The sequence below is a fragment of the Puma concolor genome, chromosome B2, assembly GCF_028749965.1.
Source record: "Puma concolor isolate L17-30 chromosome B2, mPumCon1.1.hap2, whole genome shotgun sequence".
Classification (NCBI taxonomy): Eukaryota; Metazoa; Chordata; class Mammalia; order Carnivora; family Felidae; genus Puma; species Puma concolor.
The window spans coordinates 41,792,370-41,813,309 of record NC_141671.1 but is presented as its reverse complement, the minus strand read 5'-3'; the positions used below and the strand labels follow the sequence as shown (position 1 = coordinate 41,813,309).

The 20,940-nt window shown below is 44.1% G+C and overlaps 1 protein-coding gene and 1 long non-coding RNA gene across 5 annotated transcripts in view; one reads left to right on the top strand and one right to left on the bottom strand.

Moving 5' to 3' along the window:
- LOC147580952 (uncharacterized) overlaps positions 1-20,940 on the top strand; it is a 324,096-nt gene that overhangs the window by 28,911 nt on the left and 274,245 nt on the right. The window lies entirely within an intron of this gene.
- The window catches only part of BICRAL (BICRA like chromatin remodeling complex associated protein), a 111,448-nt gene that overhangs the window by 69,949 nt on the left and 20,559 nt on the right, over positions 1-20,940 (bottom strand). For 3 of the 4 annotated variants that reach the window (XM_086706877.1, XM_086706875.1, XM_086706881.1), the window contains one exon: positions 12,240-12,504. The gene's annotated coding sequence lies outside the window, so the exon portion shown is untranslated. Of the gene's footprint in view, positions 1-12,239; positions 12,634-20,940 lie in introns of those variants that run through there. The other variant, XM_086706876.1, reaches the window with a different exon arrangement.

The window sequence follows — 20,940 nt, the reverse complement described above, 5'->3', positions numbered from 1 at the left end:
CTAAATAAGCTGCAGACGGGCGCCTGTGTGGCTCAGTCGGTTAAGCATCTGACTTTGGCTCAGGTCATGATCTCCCAGTCGGTGGTTTTAAGCCTCACGTCAGGCTCTGTGTTGGCAGCTCAGAGCCTGGAGCCTGCTTCGGATTCTGTGTCTCTCTCTCTGCCCCTCCGCTGCTCACACTCTGTCTGTCTCTCTCAAAAATAAACAAATATTAAAAAAATTAAATTAGTTGCAGATTTTTTCCTCACCTTGACTGCTGCACATGCATAACTTCCTCCATGAGGATTGAAGGGGAAGCTCTGTAAACAGACTCCTGCACGACTTAGGGTAACTTCTTAATCGATTATTTGTCTAATTTAACCGTAAAACTTTAATATGACCATGTAAATGAAAAAAACATGTACAGTAATATATTAGTACTCAGAAGATACCATCTAAAAAAGAGAAGCACATTTTCTTTGGTATCTATTTGGTATTTTCCATGGCATAATGTCCACTTTACATTGCTAAGTATGTAAAGGTCCTCCCCACCCCTTTTTTTCAAACAGCATGGTCACCCAAATTTCATTTCTCTTTGTATTATTCTCTCTGGACATTTACTTTCAGATTGTTTTATCTACATGATATATGCTGTAACAGAAAATAATAAGGGTATCATGTGACATATGAAGTCAGACAAACATATAAAACAGTAAAACAAAAAAGCCATCTTGAGGTCTATGGATAAAAGCAGCCCCAAACATATCTAGTAAATATTAATCTTTTAAGTGTGATCACACCCAGAGAAAAGGGCTTGGCTTCCATGGAGCTCTCCAATCCTAAGATTCTCACAGATCTGGTGAATCAGAATACAGATAGGAAGAATAAAGCGACCTATTTCTAAATATATTTCTTTGCACTTCTAGGAAATGCCAGAGTTAAATCTAAATATAGCAGCATGCATTTTTATTTTAAATCCTGGAAGAAATACTTCCAAATCAAAACCACATGAAAATAACTTTTACGCTCAGTAATCAGGAAGAAAAAAAAAATGTGATTTTTTTTTTGGTGGGTAATAGTTGTCTATACATGGAAAGAGTTACTTCTAAGTTTTAAGACAGTTCTCACATGAAAAGAAAATCCTAGTATTCTACTTCCCAGGTTATGTCTAGTTTAAAAAACTAAAATTTTCTCTAGTTTAAAAAACTGAATGAAGTTTTCTAACTTTCATTGCTGTGAATTTTAACTTTGTAACAACTTTGACAAACACAAAGATTTTTAAATTTAATCTGTCAAAATGGCATCCAGGTTTCTCCAGTTCTGTTTATTGAGAAATGATTTTTTTTAAGATTTTATTTTTAAGTAATCTCTACACCCAACGTGGGACTCAAACTCACGACCCTGAGATGACTGAGCCAGCCAGGTGCCCTGAGAAATGATTTCTGAAAAAAAAAAAAAATTATAAACTACCCTATTTTATATTCACAAAACTATCAGCTATACTGCACTGAAACTAAGCTTATTCAACAACTATGGCTTTTTTTTCTTAATTCAGAGGAAATGCTTAGGGCTTGAAAACTTACTGCTAAAAATACACTGATGGGGGTGGCCATAACACTGTAAAATATTTTCTAAGGAGCACTAAAAACTCTAAACTAAAAACTGAAGAAACCAGATAAGCTGATTTACCTTTTTAAAAAGTACAAAAGGAGGGGCGGCCTGGGTGGCTCAGTCCATGAAGCATCTGACTTTGGTTTCAGCTCAGGTCGTGATTTCACAGTTAGTGAGATCGAGCCCCACGATGGGCTCTGTGAGGACAGGGTAGTGCCTGCTTGGGATTTCTCCCTCTCTCCCTCTCTCTCTCTGCCTCTACCCCACTCATGATCCCTCTCTCTCTCTAAATAAATAAACGTTAAAAAAAAAGTTCAAAAGGGGTCATTTTGAAATATACTGCAAGCAACTTTTATGGGTGGTTGATTCTAATATGTACAATAGCAGCCTTATTACTCCTTAGTTATGGTCAAAATATTTACGGACCACATAACAAATTTTGAGATTCTCTCCAGCGTGACACTTACCACAAGATTTTGAAATTCTTCATCTCCCCAACTTAGGCTTCCCACTAATAAGCAGTGATAGAGTTGGTTCTCAATGGGCAAAGGAGGAAAATTCAAGTTAGTTCTTGCAGCCTTGCATGAAGAACTCATGTGCTACCTCAGAGTGCTCAGTAAGCAGCATGCGGCTCAAGAGCTGTAGATCTCAGCCCTGGTGAACTCAAGAACCCACAGGGCGAGTGTTTCATGATCTTTTACTCCTGTTGCCTATCAGGGCTAAGCCTTTTGGAACAGTCAAAAAGGAAATAAAAATTCCTTTTGACATGTTATCTTACTGGCCACACTTAGTAAATGTGCCTTATGTTGAACCTTACAGTATGGCCTCTTTAAAAGAATGTTTCCTTAAAGTGAATCACACTTTGAACATTTCATTTTTTAATGTTTATTTTTGAGGGAGACAGAGCGTGAGTGGGGGAGGGGCAGAGAGAGGGAGAGAGAGAGACAGAATTGGAAGCAGGCTCCAGGCTCTGAGCTGTCAGCACAGAGCCTGATGGAGGCTTGAACCCACAAACCGTGAGATCATGACCTGAGCCGAAGCCGGATGCTCAACCGACTGAGCCACCCAGGCGCTCCTGAACATTTTAAGTACTTTCACCCCAAATCTGTACTTCTAATTACTGTGCTTATATTGACATTCTAAGCACGGGTACAACTTGAGCTGCACCGTATCATGCTTAATTAAGGTCCTAAGTGTTCTCTTTCCCAATTAGGATTTTTTTTAAGTGAAAGATAGGATTCATAATCTGATTGCTACCAAATATAGAGCTAAAACGGTCCCCATGTTTGACTCACCTTACTGTGCAAATAAAAACCGAGTTATCTGCAGAAGGGGCAGAATAAGAGCTCTGACCTAGAATTGATCACCATAAGAGACTCTGGTGTTTTTGGTCGCAGTTTTTATTTATCACCAAAAACACTACTTTTCCCTAGTCCTTCTACTGAAATCAAGGTCATCCAATTTTAATATATTAAAATGTTCAGTAGGCAGTCATCTGTCAATTAAATCTATGCACGGGCTTAATACTGATGGCAAAATGTATGATGCATGGGTCTACAGTATACATTCAAATCCCAGCTCTGACCCTTAATAATGGAACCTTGGGTAAGTTATCTATCCTTTGTAAACCTCAGTTTCATTATCTCTACAGACAAAACCTACCTCCAGGGTTACTATGAGAATTTAATAATGTTAAAACATCAGGGTCAGAAATAAGGTTTAACAAGTATTATTTCTCTTTCCCCCCTATTTTCTTCCTTGTGAAAATGTTCCAACTACAGGTGAGGACAGAAAACATAATTTCTGATGATACAAGGAAGCATCCTGGATTTTGGTTGAACTGAGATAAGCCTTTGCTAGAAAGACAATACTTTTCATACCTCATTCCCTCACATTTTCACATTCACCCTTTTTATTTCAGGTAATAGAAGTGTTTAATGTGTTTGCAAGACAGCCAAAGAACCCACAAAACCAGAAAATGTTCAATTTTACAACTTTATTAAAAATTTATCATCAAGTCACAACCATATGAATTAAAGTTGATAAAGATTAAGGGGAAGGGGAACCTGGATTTAAGATCTAGTACAGTGAGGTCTCAGGATCTTTTCCTGATTGGATGCAATGTGAGGTGAGGGAAAAAAAAAATAGATCAAAGCCCCCACAGCCGCTTCCCCCCCAAGACCTTTTTCTTCTACTTTCCCATACAACATGCGGACAGCCCCGGAACTCTCCTGAACTGCACTACAAATGGGCAAGCCGTCCCCAGCAGAGATGCATCCTGGGTGGGCTCCAACTTCCACAAAGTGAGGTACACTTACAAGGTCTCCATGTTAGGGCTTTCCTTTAAAGTCCACACCCCATTCCTTTCCTGTCAGCTCTCCCACTTCTCCACACTAATTGAACAACCCTTCCCCCTCACTGTATTTTCCACTTCTACTATAGATCATATTGACCACGGAGAGATGGATCTCCTATGTTAGCTTAATTCACATTGCCTCATTATAGTCAAGTCCCATTTCTGGTACCCCCCCCCCCATCTGATACATTCCACAAATTGACTCCTTTTCTCCTTAAACTCCGAGCCTTTTGCCTCCACCCCTAACAAATGACCTTGCTATCTTTCCAGTGGAGACCACAGACATCTATTTTGAATCTTATCATCTACCCCGTTCTTTTTCTCGAATTTCACCTATTACTTATTCTGTAGGCAGGTTGAGGAACACAGGACCTTATGAGAAGGTGAATGAACGTCACTCAAAGAATGCAGAAATGCGTGGTTGAAGGGAGCGCTACACATTTCCATTTGGTTTTGTCTGAATCTTTAAAAAATGATTTTCCCAGGGCGCCTGGGTGGCTCAGTTGGTTAAGCATCCGACTTCAGCTCAGGTCGTGATCTCACGGTTTGTGAGTTTGAGCCCCGAGTCAGGCTCTGTGCTGATAGCTCGGAGCCTGGAGCCTGCTTTGGATTCTGTGTCTCCCCCTCTCTGCCCCTCCCATGCTCACACTGTCTCTCAATAATAAATAAACGTTAAAGATTCAAAAAAAAAAAAAAAGATTTTCCCAATACTTCCTTTCTCCCTCCTCAGCCCATAATCTGCTTTTTCTCATCACCCCCAGAGATCAGAATGTATAAGGCACTGTTGATCTCAACCAATCTCAAAAACCTTTCCTTTTGGTTCCTATCATTTTACTCTACCTGGACTGTCAAACATTTTAGTCAACAAATGTTTACCGAATGCCTGGCTTCTCTGGTTTGTAAAAGAATGTTTATTTATTTATTTTGAGAGAGAGAGACACAGCAGCATACAGGCAGAGAGAGAGAAAGAGAGAATCCCAAGCAGGCTCCACACTGTCAGCACAGAGCCCAACGAGGGGCTCAATCCCAGGAACCCGTGAGATCATGACATGAGTCGAAATCAAGAAGGGGACATTCGACTGCCTGAGCCACCCAGGCACCCCATGCCAGGCTTGTTTTAAACGCTATGCTGAAGGGTTAGAATAAGTCAGTGAACAGGTTAAGAAAAAATTTAAAATTTCTTGGTCCCACTCCAGAATCTCTAGGTGACTATTTTGCACACTCAAGTTTGGGACCATGATAAAGTGGAGATACTCTCCTTAGCCCTGGTAATTTCAGATACAATTTTTAAAGCTACTGTCTTCCATAGAAAATACAGTATTTTAGGAGCACCTGGGTGGCTCAATCGGTTAAACATCTGACTTTGGCTCACATCATGGATGCTTTGTGGGTTCATGACCCTCGTCGGGCTCTGTGCTGACAGCTCAGAGCCTGGAGCCTGTTTTGGATTCTGTGTCTCCCTCTCTCTGCCCCTCCCCCACTCACACTCTGTCTCTCTCTCAAATATAAACAAACATTAAAAAAAAAAAATGCAGTACTTTGCAAATAGTCCAAGGCAGTGTGCAAGTAACAGCTGTAGTTGCCACAAATGTTTAGATGTTATTTTTATTGTGGTAGAATACATGATGTACTGTCTTTAAGTGTCCAGCTCAGTGGCCTTCTGCCCATTCACACTGCTGTGCCATTGCAGCTATTATCCAACTCCAGGATTTTTCATCAACCCACCTTTAAATTCTTTCCCCATTAACTCATTTTTTATTAACCAAGAACAAGTCTCATGGTTAACTTCATGGCCCCCACCCCCATTCTCTTCTCTTGCTTTCCTACCCAGCTAACGTTCCAAGGTTCATTTTAATTGTCCCCTGAAACCACCTTTAAGTCCTAGTTTCTCTCTGCTGTCACATGTGGGGGTGGGGGGGTGGGGTGGGGTGTAAAACTCCAGTCCCGGTCAAACCAATCCCCTGCCCGCTCTTGGCTTCCCTTGTAACAGCTGGATATTGCTGGCAGAAAACTACACAACTGGATGGACCGGTTTCACTTCAAATTCAGAGGCGAGGCACAGCCAGGCAGTCCTGTGTGCAGCAATCCTACCTCGCTTCTCAGGGACTTAGTTCACAATCCTGCTGTCCAAGGTGAGGCGTCCTTCTCACCTCAGACCATGCACACCCCTTCTTCCTCATTGCTGGTCTTGACTCAAACTTCACTGAGAACACAGATCATAAAGCCGTGTATTCCATCCCCAATTTATACGCGTCTTTGCGCTGTGCCCATATTCTCTGCCTCCTCTCCTGCCACTCTGCAAGTCGCCTTACTCCTGTCAAAGGCAAACCCTCTTGTGTTTTGAATAGCTTCTCACCTTCTCAAGAATTCTGCTCCTTTGGTAGTCTTATCTCTCTTCTGTTAGTCACTCCCTCCCTCTTAAATATTCCCATTAGTCTATTTAAAAATGCTCTTCCATTCCCTGCCATTTAAAAAGAAGCACTTCTTCAACCCTACCTCCCTCTCCAGCCACTGCTGTGCTGTCGCTCTCCAGACTTTACAGCAAAACTTCCCCAAAAAGCGGGCTACGGTCACCCCATCCCATCCTCAGTGCATTCTGATTTGGCTTCCATCCCCATATGCCACTGAAACTCCTTGTCAAACAGCCACCTCCATGTTGACAAATCCAAGCAGTCATTTCTCTATCCTCAGTGTTCTCAGGAGAATTTGGCAGAGGAGACCATTCTCTCTCTCTTGAAAAGAATAATCCATTCTTCCCATTTAATGGCCCTCTCAGTCTCTTTTGTCCAACCTTTAGCCACTGGAAGCGTTTTAGGGTTCGATGTTAAGACTTCTATGATGACAAATGATCTCAACTAGTTCCATGACATACTATTCGTATGCTAGTGACTCCCACAATTTATGTCCACTCCCATCAGCTCAATTTGAATATTCACTGCCTACTTGACTTTCCATTTGGAGGTCTTGCAAGTATTTCAAAAACATAACAGGTCCCACACAGAACTCGTTACCCACCCTTCCTACCTGTTCCTCTTCCAGTCTTCTCCAACCAGCAAATGGCACCATCGGCCACCAAAGCTTAGGCTAGAAACTTGAAGGCCTCCTTGATTCCTCCGTCTCTACAGATAACTCATTAAGCCAATACTTCTGATTCCACCTTCAAAATACATCTGAATCCCACCATCTACCCTGCACTATCCCCACTGCCACTGTGTTTGCCTAAGATACCATCAGTCTTGAGCCGGCTACTGCAATAGCCTCCCTGTCTACTTCCCCTCTTGCTCCATACAGCAGCAGTGATCTTTGAAAACAAAAACAGCAGCTCAGTCGTTAAGCATTTGACTCCGGTTCAGGTCATGATCTCACGGTTTGTGAGTTCAAGTCCCACATCAGTTGGGCTGGAGCCCTGCATTGGATGAGCCCCACTTCTCTCTCTGCCCCTCGCTCACTTGCACCCTCTCTCTCTAAAACAAAAACAAAAACAAACCCACCAAATAATAACCACTGTCCCAATGAAAGCCCTTCAATAGCTTGTTATTTTGAATAAAACAAAACCCCAAACTCCTGGTACAGCCGAATACAGGAGGCCCTAGAAGATCTCTCAACTCTTATTTCATTCTCCTCTTGCTTCTCTCTAACACCCATGCCCTTCTGGGCCTTCCAGGTCTTTGCAATTTGTTCACAGGTTACGACTGTCTCCCCAGCTTCCACACAGCGAGTAGTACAAGCTCATGTTTCAAGCCTCAGCTCAAGTATCACTCTCTAAAGGGATGCCCCTTGACTCTCACTAGCCAAAACAGTCATTCCCCACAACACATTCTTATAGATCTACCAGCTTAACTTTTTACTGTTTTTCTAATCTCCAATTATCATGATTATTTGTGTTTAACTTACTTCCTGTCTTCCCCACTATACTCTAAATTCCATGAGGGCAGAGATTTTGTCTGCCTTAAATCCCACTAAAGGCCACTTTATTATTTTTTAAGTTAACTAATTTATTTTAAAAGTAATCTCTGCACCCAATGGGGGGCTTGAACTCACAACCCTGGAATCAAGAGTCACATGTTCTACTGACTGAGCCAGCCAGGGACCCCCCACTAAAGGCTACTTTAAAATGAAGAAGCTAGTCTGGCACCTGGGTGGCTCAGTCAATTCGTTGAGTGTCCAACTCTTGATTTCAGCTCAGGACATGATTTCATGGTTTGTGGGTTTGAGTGGGATTCTCTGTCTCCCTCTCTCTCTCTCTGCCTCTCCCCTGCACATACTCTACCGCTCACAAAATAAATATTAAAAAAATAAAAATAAAATGAAGACGCTCCTCCTCCTCTCTAAGCAGGTTTATTTTAGATTTCTTCTCCTTTCAAGCTTTACTGGGTTTTAGTCAAAGAATATAATTACTTTGGCATTTACCATGAAACACAAAGGGAGAAAAAGCACACTGGACAGTCAAAGCCTAGACCTCCACCCGCCCACTAGTCAAGACTGGACACGGACTGCACACAGGTGCTTAAGAGTCGCTCCTTATAAAAATGTTCAAACGTGGAAGGAGAGAAAAATGTGCGCATAAGATAACATAATTTTGACATCTACATCACAAAAGTTTTTACCATTCCCCTTAGCAGTTATTAAACACAACAGTGACTAAAGAAATAAAGAAAGGAAAGCACAGAACAAGTATACATGGCTCTTGCTCCAGAGAAGTTAATGATTTTTATCGCTTAGTTTCCTCCCATTTTGGCCAGGTCAGCTGTTCATCACCGGCTCTGGATGTTTCTTCCTGACCTTCCGTGTCCTGAAAGCCTCCTCTGTTCTTAAAAGGTCTCATGTTTAGAGTCACTTCACCATCCTACTTCCCAAAACCCAAAAGATATCCTCTGAATTCAAAATTCTGAAAAGAATCCTCTCCCCCAAGGATTTATTTCTAGGTCCCTCCCCCACCCCCAAATCTTTTCTACCCTATTCCTCATTTCTATATCAATCCTAGATTCAATTCTATTTTTGTTGCACAGCTGTCTGGACTAAACTAGATGGCCCAGCTAGACCTAGAAGCCTGTATGTTATATAACTTTTCAGCAGAAGGAGATACACATTTGAAAATGTACTGAGATTTTAAAGTCTTAGAATACCTAAACCTTCTTTCTGTAAGAAAAGGTTCAATAATTTGATAACTGGCAGCTAGAGGAGAAAAAAGAACGAGCAATAAAACCGTGTTGACACTCAAAGCGATATGGGCCTCACGTTTCCATTCAAAAAAGAGCCAGCAGCACAGCACGCGGTATATAGTATAGCGATATTCCAAATGCATATCTGTGTCACAGGGGAATCACCTGGACAGCTGTCGACTAACACAGACTCCTACATATTTGCTGGGTGGGCCAGAATTTCAAAATTGGGCGTTAGGGACAGAAGGAAGTTGAAAGTCAGAAGCTTAAAACTGAGATTGTGTAACACATTAGATGGTTTGGGGAAACCAACAGTAACAGAAAAACCCTACTGGCCCTAACAAATCATGGGGGGCAAAGGTGAGGTTACAAATCTGTATTTAAACATATCTCGCTCCAGTTGCTTTTGAAACTCGGATTTGGACACCACGTGTGTAAAGCCAAGAACATGGCTTTTGGGATCCAATGTCAATTCTACCACTTAAAACCGTGAGACCAAGAACAATTTGTGTATCTGGGTGATCCTCTGGTATAAAGAGAAAGTCAAATCAACACTGCAGGGCTGATATAAATAAGAATTAAATAAAGGACCAGACACACACATGGAGTAGTGTTCAATATATGGTAAGGTCTTATTAAAGGGGATAAACCGGCCACTATATAGACTGTTTATAAACACAAGGACGCACTTACTGGTGCCCCGATGTTACTTTTATTCACTCGAAATTACTTACTTTCCATCTCTGTGGACTCCTAGGGAGATGAGAGCTTTAGACTTTTTTCCTCCTCCCAATAATCTTTTCAGTAACAAAAACAGTTAAAACCCACACGCATCTCTTAATACAGACCTACGACACAACAGATAAATACTTAAATGAATGATTTTAAGGCAACACTCTGGGGAGTCAGAGAACTGAGAAGCCTTATTATATCGATGAGAAAGAGATGAGCCAAAACGGTGCGGGGGGGGGGGGGGGTTGTTTTTGTTTTTGAAAGGGAAAGGAAAAAAAAAAGTCTAAGCGTTTCAAAGAGTTTAATTTTTCGGATCAGAGTTCTGAGAACTTTTAAATCACTACCATTTGGAATAATTAAAATGAAAGCCAACAAGATGTTTCAAATCACTGGAACCCATAACCTTTTCACAGTTTGACTACATAACTGTCTCTCCAGGACTGTTCTAAAATAAAGCAACTAAAGAAATAAAACTAACGTAGGGTGCCAATCGAGAACCGAGTCACTAGAAGACAGACACTGTCCTCGACTCTTTCTTCCTGCAATTTTGTAACCTGGTTTGACTCTACTCTTCAAAACTAACTGGAAGAGGATGAAGGAAAAGCCTCCATGCCCTGCCCTGCCCTCGGCCAGGCCAGGGAAGACAAAGCCGTGCAGTTTTAGGCCCAAGAAGAGCTAACGAGAAGCCCCCTCCCCTCCAAATTTGACCGGAGGGGGTCTGCGGGCGCAGAGAGGGAGCCCGCCGGCCGCAAGGTCCGACCCCAAGCCCACTTCTTCCCTCCAACACAAGTGCTAAGGAGCAGGACGCCGCCGGCCCCGGTCCCTTCCCGCTCCGGGCCGGCCTCCTCGTCTTTTGGGTCCGGGGGCACGGGGAAGGCCAAGGCTAGGCGGCCCCGGCCTCGGCTCCGGCCCCATTTGCAGAATTCTGCACCCCAAGCGTGGCTCCCCGTCGCCCTCGCCCTCCCGGCGCCCGGGCCGGAGAAGCGTCCGCGAAGGGCGCCGCCCGCGCCGCCAGGGAAGATGGCGCCCGCGGAGCAACTGCGCCACCAGCCCTGGCGACGGGCCAGGCCCAGCGCCATCTTAGCGCCATCCAGCCGCAGCCCACCCCCCCCCACCCCCAAGATCCCGCATTCGGGGCGACTCGGGGGGCGCGAACCGCGTCGGGCCCGCGCGCTCTCGGCCAAAACAGTGCCGCCACAGCCTCTCGTCTCTTCGGTCCGGCCGCGCGGGCCCGACAGAAAGTGCCTGGGTGGGCCTCCGGTCCTCGGCGCGGCGCGAGGGCTGGTCCGGCCCGGCCCGGCCGCGGGTCCTCGGCGGAGCTCCGGAGCCAGGCGGCGAGGCGACCGGGAAGAGCCAGTCCCGCCGGCGGTCGCGCGCGCAGGACCGGGCCCCGGCTGGGACCGGCGGCCGGCTCCGAGCTCTCGCCGCGGCCGCCCGCAGAAGCGGAGGGAAGAAGCAGCCAGGGTGAAAAAGGAACCCGGTCCCTGCCGCCGCCTCCCTCCCCACCCTCTCCCCTCCCCCTCCCGAGACGCGGGGTCCATTTTGCCGAGAAGAAAGAAAATGCGATTCACACCCAAGAGCTTCCGAGAGAGAAAAGAAATGAGGGGGGGAAAACCGAGGGGAGGAGATTGGAAAAGCTTATTTTTCTTCCTCGCCCGCCGTCACTCCTGGCCCTCCCTGCCCCCTGCTCGCGGCCTCGCCGCGCCGTCCTCCCCACGGCGAGCCCCGCTCCCTCCTTCCCGGCTCCCGGCGGCTCCGGGGGGCGGAAAACACACTCACACTCGCGCACACAACTAATTTTAAACCGGCTCAATCAATGAGTCATTAAAAGGCTTCCCTCCCCTCTCCTCCCTACCACCAACCGCCACGCCACCCCCCTTCCCAGGCTCTCTCCCTCTCCCCGCTCCAGAAATTTGCATCCGCGGAAAAGGAAAAAAAAAAAAAAAAAGGCGCCGGGGCCCCCACCCCGCCGAGGCACCCCCAGCCCAGCCCCGCCGCCCCCTGCCCGCCCGCGCCCCCGCCCGAGACACTGAACTTGGTCTTCCCGGGGCCCGGGCGGCGCTGGGAAAGGCATAAACACTCGATTCCCCTTTTCTCCGTGTCCATTAAACATCCACCCACCACCACCATCACCCACCCACAAACCCACCCCCCCCAAAAAAAAACACAGCCTTAGCCAATAGCTCTCTGGGCTGAAACCTAATATCCTGGTTTTGGCAACTCGGTGTTTAATTTGCTCCTCTTTCTTTTCTGTCTGTCTGGAGATAGATCTCCAGCCCCCCCTCCCTCGCTTTCCCCCTCCCCGAAGGAAAGAGGCAGAGGAAGGAGGTTGTGTGTGTTTTTTTTTTCTCCTTGAAATTTTTATCACAAAATTATAATACACTCAAAGGGAAACTCACCGTCATGAAAAAGCAGTGCCTTGTCAACGGGGTTTCTGCGCCATCGCACCAGGGGCGGCGGCGGCGGCGGCGGCGGGCGCGGGGCGCGGGGCGCGGGCGCGGGAGCTCCCGGCCGAGCGGCGCCGGCCACACGCGCTCCGCTCTCTCTCTCGCTCACCCCCGCGCCGGGCGGCGGGCGCCCGCTCCCCGCGCCCGCCCGGCCTTCATGCTCTGCGCCCGGGCAAACCGCTCGCCTGCTCGTCTACCTCCAAACTTCGGTTCTCGCCTAGCAAAAAATGTGGAGATTAGGGGTTTTTTAATTAAAAAAAAATTTTTTTTTTTTCCAAAATCAAGCTCCCAAGCTGTCAATTCCTGTTTCCTTTGGGATTCTTTTTAACTTCAGAAATGTATTGGTTTATTCAAGAAACAGGTTTATTTGGCTTTTTTTTTTTTTTTTTTTTTTAAGATCTACAAGATGCGTGCTATTCTTTGCAGGCGCCCTGCACACACACACACACACACACACACACACACACCCCAGTTTTAGCTCGACGGGGGAGGAGGGCGCTGGGGGGTTAAAAACAAAACCCACAATATTTGTCTAGAACTCTGATTAGAACCAGTAAATACTTTTTTTTGCATATACCTTTTTTAAAACTGAAACAACACTTTTACTTAGTTATTTGGCAAATAACTGATTCATTCTAACTTTTAAATGTACTAGGCTTTCCTTTGCAACACCCTCTCTTCCCATTCCGGAATGCTGTGAAACCTTATCTGTGATATCTGTAAGTCAACATTAAAAAGAAACAAAACACAACACAACTTTAGCGGCCAAGATGAAGGTCAGGAGCTGATTAAGTCACTCTCAAAACATCCAATTCCTACTGCCTTCTCTTTATGTAGATATCCTTTATTACTACATTTGTGGAATTTTCATTAAATGATTCCCAGTCTTAAAAAGGGAGCTACCCACTCTTTTAACACTCTTTGGTGCAAGTATAATTACCACCCGTTTTTAATCTCAAATCTCAAACTGTTGAGACGTCTCCATAAACCATCTAGCCTTCAGAGCGTTTATGTGAATGTTAATTATGATAGTGTGGATTGGGAAGGGGTGCCTTTGTGTCTAGGTTAATTATATTTACTTTTCCTGTAAATGCCCACAAAAATACATTGGGGTCTCGTTCTCTTTTAAATAAACATCAAGGGCAGGTAAACGATGGATTGGACGAGAATGTGATTTGGATCTTTAAAAACTCCATATGTAAGTCCCAGAAATGTTCCAAATTATTTTAAGTTAGTTTGTAATACATAGAGCAGTGGGAGTCCTGCGGATAAACAGAATATTCACACCCATGTCCCCCAGATATTAGGTGAGTTTCAAATAACAATTATCTCTAGATTTAAATTAAGGGAAACTGTTTAGTTTCTATACCCCCTTAGAATTAAAAAACATAACACTAGTGCATCTTGCTTGCTTTTATAAGGATACTGTAACTAACCCATATTACACCAGATAAAAATGTAAAGGTTGCCATACAATGTTGTCATATTCAAGATACAAAATCTTTTTAAAAAACAAACCACATCTTGCCCTAGTAACTGCTCTTCTGTCATTCACAATGTATGCTTTGTATTTGGACATGCCTTAAAAATATATTCAGTGATTTAGTATCACATAGTATCACCGAGGTGTTTTCTCAGAAAATGTGCTTCACATTCAGTCAGGGCCTTCCTGGAACAGTAGTCTTTGCATAAATTAGCATATTTCTCTACACTTGACAGCTGGACCAACCAGTTTTCTAATTGGCTTGGGAAATTTTTAAACATGTTTTAAAGTGCCCTTGGATTGGCTGGAATTTAATTATAATACCCATTTCGAAGAATTACATTTCAAAAGAGTTCATGGATTATTCATGGCAATTAGGGCCTACCAAGCAAGTTCTACAGCTGTTGCTCTACAGTTCCAATGAAATATTAATGGATTTCAGGAAGCTATTCTCCCGAGTCACCCAAAACCCCAAAGAAACACAACTTTGACTTTAAAAGATCGCCAAACAGAACTGAATTTATATACTTATAAAGAGTATGGGGCATTGCAGGATTTTTAAAGAATGTCCAAAGTATAAGAGCACCGACATTTCCTGAGAGCCTACTAAGTACACCTACATACTTATATACATTATTGGCTAAACCTTCACACAAGCCTGTAGAGTAAGGTTTAATCGTCCTGATTTTGCAGCTAAGGCTCCCAATGATTTCAGTAATTTGCCTGGGGTCATCAATCTAATAAGGGCTGGTGGGGGACCCCAAGTCAGGTTGATGCTAAAACTCCCCCCTCTTCAAGGCCTGAAAAAGGATCTTGGGAACAAACACCCCTTCCTGTTTTAAACAGAGTTCAACACTGTGGCATAGGCAGAGGGGACAGCCCTCTAATTTGTGACAACATACTTTGAGAATGCCAGCTGTCAAATCTGATTTTAAATTTTGGGGTGTGTTGCAAAATCCCAGAACAGCAGTGGGGAGAATCTCAGATTCGCCAGATCATCACCAAAATGGACATCGTTAAATAATACAACAAAATAAAAAACTTTTTTTTCCCCATGTGATTAAAAAGAAAAAACATTTTAAAATAAGGGATATGCCTTTATACATAAAATTTTCAACTGTGGTTTATATCAACAGGATTTTGGTATCCGAATGTACGATTTGGAAGCTTTTTAAGAGGAAAGTTCTTAGAGTGGCTTGACTATATACAAATCACTTTAACAGTACTGCCTGCAAAGTATGTACAATTTAAATGGTCATTCCTGTGATTCCCATCTCTGTGTGTGATTTAGAAAGAAGAGCAAGTGGACATAGGAAAAAAAAAAGGAAGAAATTAAATTATAATTGAAATGTTCTAGCATGTGTTTGTGCCTCCAAATACACATCATAAATAAACGCTCCATGTCCACATAATACAAGGTGAAATACATGTCGTCGTTGTTGTTGCCTTTTCTCTCCAAATGCTCCCCTTGGTTGGTGGGCCATTCTCAGAAGGGGAAGAGTGCAAATGCTGAGAGTAAGTAGCGATATGCATGACCAGATGTGTCCTGATCACAGAAATACCAAAATATATCAGATGAGTTAGTAAGTGCTCTATAAAGTGTTTGTGAAATAAAAATTTTTTAATGGTCAATGTGTATAAATAAGGCATATACCTTTATTTGTACCTCTAGAAGTACTTATATTCTGGGGCTTAAGTGCATTGGCTCTGTACTCAGGCTGACCTGGGTTCAAATTCTACCTTTGTCACATCCGAGGTATGTGGCTCTGGGCAACTCACTTCACCACTCAGAGCCTCTACTTCCTCATCTATAAAATGGAACAATTATAATCATGTCTGAGAGTTATTTTAGGGATTCAGGAACTAGTGCATGCAAAATGTTTAGCATGGTAGCTGAAAGGTATGAGAGGTCACAATATTTAGCTAATACCATGTTGCCTTATTTTAATTATGTACCAGTGATTTATTTTAGTATGTACCATGTAATTTCCCAACGGCCATCTCCTATGATTCAACCTAATCTCTCTCTCTCATGTTCCTTCCTGGACGGGGAGCTCCTCAAGGGCTTACTATTCTCTGAGGGCCTAGCAGAGTACTTTGTACGTAGTTAGCTCACGATCAGTACTTGTGGGATAAAAGAAAAACAGCCCAGTCTATAAGATGCATTAGAACACATGAAATCAATCTATAACTAGAGGCCTATATATCAAGGGAGTGCAGTAAGTCTCCTAGAACCACATAAAACCACTGCCCAGTGGATCACAGGCAGAAGAAGCCAATGGTTCTTCCTCTCCCTCCTCCCACTCCCCACCACTCTCAAGAGTTAGAGCTCTATCACCGCCACTTTTTAGCCAAGTGATCTCTTTGCCTACTTTTTAAACTTCTCCTACCTTTGTTTCTTCATCTGTAACATGAAGGTAACATACCTATATCTCAGGTTGGTGGAGGGACAGTTAAATGATGTCAGGTGTACAAAATCCTTGCTTTAGAACTGGATATGTAGTGGGGCGCCTGGGTGGCTCAGTGGTTAAGCATCTGGCTTGGCTCCTGATTTTGGCGTAGGTCATGATCTCATGGTGCTTGAGATCGAGCCCCGTGCCAGGCTCTGCACTGACAGCTCAGAGCCTTCTTGGAATTTTGTCTCCCCCTCTCTCTACCCCTTCCCCGCTCATGCATGTGCACGCACTGTCTCAAAATAAATAAACTTTGAAAAAGAACCTGATATATAGTAATATCTAATAATAGTTACCATTATTCTTGTGACTGTTAATACTATCATTAGAAGTAATGTGGAACTGTTTTCAAAGCAATCCCAAACAAGCAATTTATTGGATTACAACTGTTTTCAAAACCTTGCCTACATTATTTGATACATGAATATAAACACTTCAAATCATCTTTGTAGAGACTAAGGCTATTCTAGTCATGACATATTTCAAGCTGGTTATTTTCCTTGACAGATTTTAAAAAGTCTGAACTCCTACAAGCTTCTAGTACAAGGATAAGGAGTATAACAGAACTGTAAAAAAAAAAAAAAAAGGCATTCAGCACTCCCACTGGCCTTGCTGTCTTACACATCTAGCCTGCTTCCCCACAGAGTATGTGAGGGGGAGGACAGTCATCAGGTTAAGGAGGACATCACACGTGGCTGGAAGGCATGGCTGGGATGTGTCAGTCACCAACTCCCCAGCCTCTCTGGTGCTCTGCCAGCACTCCTAACCTCTCCTAAACAGAGCATTCTTTCCCCACCACCAGGCCCAGGAGGATGGTGAACTAGAGAGGCAGTAGAAGAGGAGTCTCATAGGCTTTAAGTTGCTGCTTTAAAGCACCCTCAGTGGGGCACCTGGGTGGCTCAGTCAGGTCACGATCTCACAGTTCGTGAGTTCCAGCCCTGCGTCTGGCTCTGTGCTGACAGCTCAGAGCCTGGAGCCTGCTTCGGATTCTGTGTCTCCCTTTCTCTCTGTCCCTCCCCCCACCCCCCCCCACCAAATAAATAAGCGTTAAAAAAAATTAAAGCACCCTTAGAATTTGATGAGAAAGTCAGCCTCTAAGATAGAGGGAGTGTAGACACTGTAACCTCCACAAAGTATTTTGATTACTGAAGAGTCACATTCTTATTTGAGCGCAGCAAAGTTAATCAGGCATTTTTAGAGCCCACATGCAACACTCTGCAAACCATACAATTCTCTCTCGCCTAAATCTTATTATTATTTATTTATTTATTTATTTATTTATTTATTTATGTTAAAGTTTATTTCTTTATTTTGAGAGACAGAGAGAGAGAGAGAGAGCATGAGCAGAGGGGCAGAGAAGGAGAGAGAGAGAATCCCAAGTAGGCTCCGTGCTCTCAGCACGGAGCCCAATGTGGGGTTTGAACTCACGACCCATGAGATCGTGACCTGAGCTGAAATCAAGAGTCGGTCGCTTAACCAACTGAGCCACCCAGGCACCCCTCGCCTAAATCTTTTAAATACTGCTTCCATTCTCCAGGTATTTTGATACCCTGAGCAAAGGCGTAAGTACTTTTACACCTGCAAACGTGTATACATCCCTCACTGTAAATCATACCGGTCAACCAGCAGTTGGGTGTGTATGTATCAGTCCCTTGTGAGTTAGATTAACTTGATTCCACTCTAAGACAATCAGAAGGTTGTTCAGAGACAGGCAATCAGAGCAAAGGACAGATATGCTCTGAAGGTATAGTTCACATGGGGCATGGTGAGAACTGAATTGTCCCTGCCCTGCCATGGGCACAAACCAAAACTCCAGTAATCCTCTCCCCTTCTGAATGTGGTCTCTCTAGTCTCTGTGTTCATAGACCAACCCCCTAGATATTTTAGGATTATTTACCATTCCTTCTCATTGTCTTACTTCCCTCAGCTCATGCAACCCACCTCCAAAATCTCCCTCAAATGCAGCCCTTCTTCTCCAACTGCCTTCACCTCACTTCAGGTCCTCATCTCTGTCTCGCTTGGCCTCCCCATGTTACTTCCTTCCATTCAACCTTCTATCTAAATTACTACAAAAATCACCTCTGCAAACCTAGCGCTGGTTTCGTCACACCCCCATCAGCACCTCACTGCCCAGGGAAGCGTTTTAGAAATACAGATTCCCAAGGCCAAACCCATTACCAGAGACTTGGAATTTCTGGGGAGGGCTGGGGTGCCAACATTTATATTGTCAAGTGGTCCATTAGTTACTCCACCTGCCTCCCAGAAGCACCTGCAGCCTCTTGTCTCCCAGGACCCTGCGGTGCAGTCACGGGGAACATCCTGCCCCGGAACAGACTTGCCCAGTGTGGGCGTATACTTTTCCCTCTGTAAGGAATGCCCTTCCTCTTTGGGGGCACGTCCACCATTCTCCAAAGACCAGCTCAAATGCCATCTCCTCGGGGGGTGCCTTCTTCCATCCCCTACAAGCAGTGGCTTTCAAACATCTGTGCCTGACACTCCGAAGAAATAGATCTCACATTACCATGCAATAAATATGTAACTAAAACAAAGGTTTTGGGAAAAAATATCTAAATTTACCATGGAGGATGCAACTTGATACACAGTGGATCCCTGAACCCTTGGGTTCGAAGAGCATGCACGGGTCTACCGATATGCAGATTGTTTTATTGTACAGCACTGTAAATGTGTTTTCTCTTCCTGATGAATCTCTTTTCTTCCTTCCTTCCTTTTCCTTTCTTTCTCTTTCTTTCTTTCTTTCTTTCTTTCTTTCTTTCTTTCTTTCTTTCTTTCTTTCTCTTTCTTTCTTTCTTTCTCTTTCTTTCCTTTCTCTTTCCTTCCTCCCTCCCTCTTTCTTCCTTCCTTCCTTCCTTTTATTTTATTTTTAAGTAATCTCTACACCCAACATGGGGCTTGACCTAACAACCCCGAGATCAGATCAAGAGTCACATGCTCTACAGACTGAGCCAGCTGGGTGCCCCTCTTTCATATGAATTTTTTTTTAATTTGTTATTATTATTATTTTTAGAGAGAGAATGTGAGCAGAGGAGAGAGAGAGAGAGGAACCTTTAAAAAATTTTTTTAATGTTTATTTATTTTTGAGAGAGAAAGACAGAGCATGAGCAGGGGAGGAGCAGAGAGAGGGAGACACAGGATCCAGAGCAGGCTCCAGGCTCTGAGCTGTCAGCACAAGCCTGACGGAGGCTTGAACCTACAAACTGTGAGATCATGACCCGAGCTGAAGTTGGACGCTCAACCGACTGAGCCACACAGGTACCCACTGTTTTTTTTAAGTTTATTTTATTTCGATAGAGTCAGAGTTAGCGGGGGACGGGCAGAGGGAGGAGGGGGCGGAGGATCCTAAGCAGGCTCAGGGCAAAGACAGCACAGAGCTGGATTCAAGGCTCGAACCTGAGAACTGCCAGATCATGACCTGATCCGAAATTCAACACTCAACCAAGTGAGCCACCCCGGCACCCCCCTTGTAGATTTCTTTATAAGATTTTCTTTTCTCTAGCTTACTTTACTGTCAGAATACAGCACGGTAAGGGGCCCCTGGGTGGCTATCGGTTAAGTGGCCCACTTCTGCTCAGGTCACGATCTCACTGGTTCATGAGTTTGAGCCCTATATCGGGGTCTCTGATGTCTGCACAGAGCCCTCTTTGGATCCTCGGTCTCTCTCTCTCTCTCTCTCCCCTCACCCCCACCCCCCACTTGCTCTCTCTCTCTCTCTCTCAAAAATAAACATTAAAAAAAAACACCTTAAAAGAATACAGCACGTAATACATATAACATACCAAGTATGTGTAATTGGCCGTTTATGTTATCAGCAAGGCTTCCCATCAACAGTATGCTGTTAGTGGCTACGTTTTGGGGGGAATCAGAAGTTATGCATGGATTTTTGACTACACATTGAAGGGGGGGGGAATTGGTGCCCCTAACCCCTATGTTGTCAACTGTATTTCAGTCTAGTCTCTTTTAGAAATGTTATTAGCTACCAGGGCGCCTGGGTGGCTCGGTTGGTTAAGCCTCCAACTTCAGCTCAGGACATGATCTCACACTTCGTGGGTTCGAGCCCTGCACTGGGCTCTGTGCTGACAGCTCAGAGCCCGGAGTGTGCTTCAGATTCTGTGTCACTCACTCTCTCTGCTCCCCCCCCACCCCCCGCCCACTCTCTCTCTCTCTCTCTCTCCCAAAGATAAATAAACATTAAAAAAAATTTTTTTTAGAAATGCTATTAGCTACCTTGTAAATGGATTTCATGATCTACTAATAGAGGTGACCCTCATTTGAAAAATATTGCTGGGAGTAAATGACTCCCTTCTCTCTGCACGCAATACATACCTCTATTATTCTACTTCTCATATTCTACAGTAATAATCTGTTTACAGTCTGTCTTCACCCCTCACTTCCCTCCCCCAAATATGCACACACCATAACCAAGTCAACATATCCTTGGGCAGTTACAGCCGTTGACAAATGCAGAAATGAGAATACTGGAGAAGGAATAATTTAATTGCTTTTGCTTATGTCTTTTTTTTTTTTCTGGTTATGGCTCACAGAATGGTCTATCAGCAGCTCCCAAGAGGCTGGACCTAGGCATCTTACTGGCATCAACCCTTAAGTCAAAAGAAAACAGCCACTGTGTTTCAGTAGAATGTAACCAAGGTGTAGATTCTTTTCCCCCCTCAAAAAAATAAAAACCACGTAAAGGCAAAAC